Source organism: Dipteris shenzhenensis, chromosome 13 (genome assembly GCF_047967505.1).
Source record: "Dipteris shenzhenensis isolate YYH24624 ecotype China chromosome 13, Dip_SZ_1.0, whole genome shotgun sequence".
Lineage (NCBI taxonomy): Eukaryota > Viridiplantae > Streptophyta > Polypodiopsida > Gleicheniales > Dipteridaceae > Dipteris > Dipteris shenzhenensis.
Genome location: NC_141608.1, coordinates 44,030,896 through 44,037,254, shown reverse-complemented (window position 1 = coordinate 44,037,254; position 6,359 = coordinate 44,030,896).

The window sequence follows — 6,359 nt, the reverse complement described above, 5'->3', positions numbered from 1 at the left end:
AAGCGGAGAGTGCCCCCAGTACTTCATCTTCTCTCAAATTTTTAATATATTAAATGTCAATCAATAATAAATATTCTCTGTTTTCAATCAAAATATACGAAAGGGTTTGCATCAAAACCTCATCCATCATACCTTCTTACTCCTCTTTTTGCTCTCCTTCCTCCTCTTCCTCTTCTGGCTATTCTGTGGGGGATGATCTCCCGCTTGCTTCGGGAACCACAACCAACTCTGTCGTCTACTCTATTTATGTTGTGTGCTTTCCCTTGTCCAAAGTTGCACTAGACAATGCCAGCAAAGATCTTACAATGAATCTGTATAAACATTCCAAGAAAAATACGTGGGAGTTGATTCGAGATATTTTGTTTGGGAGTATAACATCTTGGCTTGGCCACTATTTTGAATACCCTTCTATGTGCTATGCTTTGTTACTCATCTATCTCCACTATCAGACTTTTGTATGAAAAGAGTCATTTGGTGGTTCATTTGAATGGATCAATCAAAATTGTGCGGATAGCATTACATGTTACTAGCTTTGCCATTAAGAAACTCATTTTAGTTTTAATGTGTGGTAATGCATTTCCACTTGTCATTTGTACTGAAGATCCTACTATGCCGAGTTTGTTGTGTTACTTAACATATTAATTTCATTGGGTATGATGATACCCAGATTACTTAGTTGGAGATTCTATGTTCTCAATATATTAGAGAGTCTATTCTTCAGCTTTAATAAAACCACCACCTTTTTAGTCCTCAATGTTTAGGTCCTGGTATGCTTGTGGAGAAATATTTGGCTAAACAAGCTTATTGATGCGCTACGTATTTAATCAAAGTCTTCTTTCCCCTTATTTAGTTCTTCTAAATGTTAGTCTAGGGGATTGCATATATGCCCACAATTTGAGCCTGTAATCCTCCTATAATCAGATCACACATCTAGATTCAACACTATAATTATTTTACTCAAACTATGCTCTCCTCATGATATTATTATTGTTAAGAAATAATTACATTATGGGACTAACATGACACTTTTTTTAATTGCGGTTGTATCATTCAGTTATCCACCAAGTGCTTATCATTGTTTAATTTGTAACTTTTTAAAATGGGCTTGTCATTATATGCTCAGAAATTGCAATTTCATTGTGCACGATCTGATTATGCACCAAGCGTAGATGACAACAAGTTGTATAATAATTTTGATACTTATAGAAGAAAGGGGTCAATTTATTTATTTTGTGTGGAAGCAAAGTTTTGTGGAGGCCAAAATGGTACTCCTTGATAGACAATTTATCCCTAGCACCCTTTTTTCCTTGCCATTTCAAGAACAATCTTAGTGTGCATTTTGTCGTTGTTAAAGATTTTACAGTCAATGATAACTTTATAGATAAAACCCTCACTTTTCTTTTCTCTTGGCAATTCTTTTGGGGGCCCACACTCTCTTCACACTTAGTTTTACATCTAAAACCAATTTACTAATGTAGTTTAGAGATGGATGTTTTCAGCCTATCATCATACAAAGCTGAGGCATTTCAAGGATGCAAAGAGAGAGAGAGAGAGAGAGAGAGAGAGAGAGAGAGAGAGAGAGAGAGAGAGAGAGAGAGATGTTTCATTATGATGTTTACCAAGGCATGTTTGTAGATCGATGAGAGTCACCCGTGAAGGTAAGAGGACAACTATTGCAAACCACTAGAATCATGCGGCGAGGCAATTTTTCTTCACATTGAAGATCAAGAGAGTTCCACGTCACTTCAGACATGATTCTTCCTGCTGTTTTGATTAGCTAACTTTGAAGAGCTACGACCCCTAGCTTTCTAACTTCAACATTCATCCACGATGATACATACACCGTGGGATGCTCGACATGGTTTCTCCCATTTCTTCCTTTTGGAGCTAACAATGTGGTTGTTGTGACGGAAAGTTTGCACTTGCAAGTGTGCCTGAATTCCATTACTGACTCTTTTATTTGAATTCAAAAACCTTTCCTTTTAGTTATTCATATGTAGGTGCTAAGAAAACGTTTGCAATTACTTTTGCATGTAGATAGAACTGTTTCGTATGATTTGTATACATACAATTGCAATATTTTCAATTTATGAACAAAGGTGGTCAATGATGCAAAGTGCATGATGAAGGGAAAGAAAGTAGGAAGGAAAGAAAACCTCATGAATTTTTTCAAAGACAAAGTATGAAATGCCAAAAGGAAGAATCCACTCTCACTCAACAACAAAGTAGAAGTATAACTTTGTTCAAGTGTGCTATGATGTGGTTGAATTTGTTGCTGTCAATTGATGTAATGGAGATATTTGAATTCAATAAATCTACATGTGGTTCCATTTTTTTTAATATGTGAGGGTCCAAGAATATAGATCCATCCAATTGCATGGGGCATGACTTGTTTGTGGGGCTTATTTGTGAGTTCTTAACATTTTTGGTAGCCTAATGATCCCCGATCTATGTTAGATGCAAGCCCTCATGGGATGTAATAGTCTTGCTACCTATGATGAGCTCATTGTAGAAGTCTTGTTGTCATTGACCAATTGGATGCAAGGATGAGGTGGGATTTGTAATCTAAGTAATGGGTTGTCAGTCCATGGGTTTTTCCTGATGGTCTTCTTGAGTCTTCCATGTGCTCCTCTTGGTCGAAACAAGTGATGATTGTTTGTGTAGCATCTAGTTGAGTGATTATGTGGGCTTCAGCAAGTTCCAAAATGTGTTTCACCAGGCTTTAAAAACTCAAGTGGCTTATCAGCAGGTTGGTGATTTCTAAATATGACCAACATTCTCTCGTGGTGGCTAACAAAATATAATACCATTCTTCAACCTTCATCCTTGGCTTCTTTGAACCAAGGAGTCTCCGTTGATTTATTTAAATCTTCAAGGATAAGGTTAAGACAATGGAAAGAGCATGGAGATCCCCAAATAGTTGGATATTTTCTATTTATAATTCTGCTAGCTTTTTGATAGTTCTTCGCATTATCAGTGATTATATGAACAACCTTAGATTGACCATCTAGAATTGCTCTCTCTTGCTATTTGGCTATGTATTAACCTATCTTGGCATGTCCACTTGTGTTGATGCCAAAAGTCCTCTCCCATAGATGTTACAACCATGATACTAATTAGAGGCCTCTTGGTGACAAAATATTCTCTCGATACCATCGTATACTACTTGTTGCATCTCCTATTTTATCCTCTCATACTATGCATCTAAGTAGTTTTTGCGAACAACATTATAACTTGGTATCGTAAAACCTAGATCATGTCTTGCTGTAGACACCATGGCTCTTTTCCAATGTAGATTTTGCACCATTATTAGTGGATACCTGGTGCAACAACTGGCCTAAAAAACATATTGTTGCGCTTTCTCTATATGTTGCTATTTGAACGACTATTCCAACAACCTTTATTGTGAGTGCACACGTGATTTTGAACAAGCCACATCATTGCCTTGTCCACTCTTCATATGCATCATGCTGTCTATGTCACATTAGGGGAATTTTGGACTCAAAAATGGCCTCTTGGATTAGTCCCTTAAGATTTGTGATTAGCAAACCAGCCAACGGGAACTTGGCTTGGGCATTAAAAGAATGGAGGATTCCATATTGGCCTCTCATTGGTGGAGAGTCCTCCTTGGTCCCCACTAGGCTTCCACTTGCCTCTCTCTTGCCCCCACCACCTCTTGAGGCATTTACCCCCCCCTTTCACTTTTTGATGGTCCCCATACCCTCCTAGGCTCTCTTATTAGGCCCCCAAATCCACGACTTTTTTTTCCCTCCAAAAAATTGAAAATTTCCAAAAGTGTCCCTAGCACCCCAAACTCCTCCTAGGAGTCTCCCCAAACTATCCCCATTTACTCCCCACCTTTCTCTGAGCCTCTTCCTCCTCTCTACCTCCTCTCAACCTTCTCCCAACCTCTTCCTCCTCTCAGCCTCCTCCCAACCTCTTCCTCCTCTCAACCTCCTCTCAACCTCCTCCTCTCAACCTCTTCCTCCTCCCAACCTCTTTATCTTTGCTTGCTCCCATTCTTTCTACAATGGTGAAGCACTCCCCTTCCCCAAGGCCAAAGCTATCAATTCAATCTTGTGTGGGTCGCATTTTAAAGGACAACAATGATATTTGGATCCCTCAAGAGTTTAGGTTAATGTCATGGGTCACAATGCAACCATCTGCAATAGGTCCATTCAAGGTGGGAGGGAGAGAGAGAGAGATGGGGGGTTGAGGGGCATTAGGGGGAGATAGTACAAGGGAGAGATTTGAGAGAGAGAGAGAGAGAGAGAGAGAGAGAGAGAGAGAAAGAGAGAGAGAAAGAGAGAGAGAGAGAGAGAGAGAGAGAGAGAGAGAGAGAGAGGTGAGAGAGAGAGAGAGAGAGAGAGAGAGAGAGATAGGTAGAGAGTGAGAGAGATAGATTGATTGGCCCATTAACATCTTTCTTTGCTTTCTATGTAGATATCTTTCCCTCTACCAAAGTTGAAACCCAGCCTCTGGATAGTCTCACGGGAATATTTCAAGCTTTCCATTCAAATATTGGGGAATTAATGCTATCAGGATGGAGTGCTGCCTCCTTGACAAAGTCTAGTATTTTTTTCTATAATTCATGTTACCAAGTTCCTCGAAGAGAAGGTGCATATGGAATCCTACATCCTATTCCTCTCCCTAACTTTGATAGTCCAGAATGGCCTCTTCCTGATCCATTCTCTATGGATGCATTTAGAATGAAGATGAGATCAGATATTCAATCATCAATGAAGTTTACTTTCGGTTCAAAATCTGTGGGTGTTAGTCGGTTCATGCTCTCCATTACATTTATTTATTTTTTCAAATCAGTCTTCATTCTCAAGACAAAGACCATGTGGGTATGCAAAAGCTTAGAAAATGAATTTCTTGATAATCTTCTATACCCAATGTGGGATGTTAGGGAGGGTTTGCAGAAGCGAGATTATTTTTTATGTATACTTACTAAACAAAGTATAGTAATAAGATATCAAGTATTGCGGAGTATTTGCTACATGAGATACGCTTACAGACGTTGTAAAAATAATCATGGCACATGGATACCTATGGATTGTGATGTAGTGGACACCACAGAGGTAGAGGTACATATGCCCAATGGGGATATCCAATATCTTAAGGTCACAGGTAGTTGGAGCTTGAAGCACGTTCGAGAATACATCGCTGTCACCTTTGATGATAGTGATTTTTTCTTTACACTAAATGGGAAGATAGTGAGAAGGTGACTCGAAGAAATATCAATTCTTGAGAAATGGAAGCCTCCTTGTAACTTGTCCATTCATATTGGTATTGAATAAATGTAATAGTTTTTGAAGTGTGATATCATTTGTACTAGCAATGAGTATACTTAATAAAATTAGTAGTTTTTGATGTGTGTTGTGATAGTTTTGAAAATATGATATACTTTTTGAAGTGTGTTGTAATAGCACTTGAATAAATGTAAAAGTTTTGAAATTGTATTGTAATAGTTTTTGACTAAATGTAATAGTTTTTGTTAAGTGTGATGTCATTTGTACTAACATAGGCTCCCTAAATTCCAAAAAAAAAATCCATTATTTTGGGTGGCGAGGGGAGGCAGGAGTGGAATATGATGGCAAATTATTTAGGCCAATATATTACATTGTCCAATATTTTATTACCTAAATTGTAGTCGAACCTTTAAGGTATTTGAAGAGACTGAAGTCAACTATATAAAGGGTCATAAGGTATGACATAGCCTTTATTGTCCTCACCTCCTAGATAGCCTGCTCTTGCCATCTTCCACAAACCTCCAATGGCCACACCCCGCAAGGCATACCATGACTTCGTTGCTTCTACTCATCTCTAGAGTAGAGAGGCAGAGTTGTATGACATTTTTGATCATTAGATAGATGTCATCGACACAGTCCACAAGCATCTAGATCTCTTTAGAGATGTGGTAGATTATGTGAGAGAGAAAATCAAGCCTTACCTGATCTGGCTAGACATAGATAGAGTACATTGGGTTCCTATGAATCTCCTCATTGATCGTCACCCGGCTGATAACACTTTCAAGTTTAGCTTGCAAAGAATTTGCAAATCCCTTAGTCCAAAAAGTTTTAGAAGGATTTCCAACAAGGATGAAGAGTTGGATCTACAAGCGGGTCCTATAGGAACTCGTTTTGTATCCCTGGAAATAGCCTATTGTGTAATTCTTTTGGAAATGGAGGACATAGATGCACCTCCATTCATCAATGTAGAGCCACCTCTTCTTTTAGCAGCAGAGCAAGATGTGGACATTGAGGAGAATCCTGATGTGGTTGCGGAAGCCGCCATTGCTCTAGAGTTTCTTTTCCATGTATCAGAAAATCAATGCGTGTATCATAAATCAACTC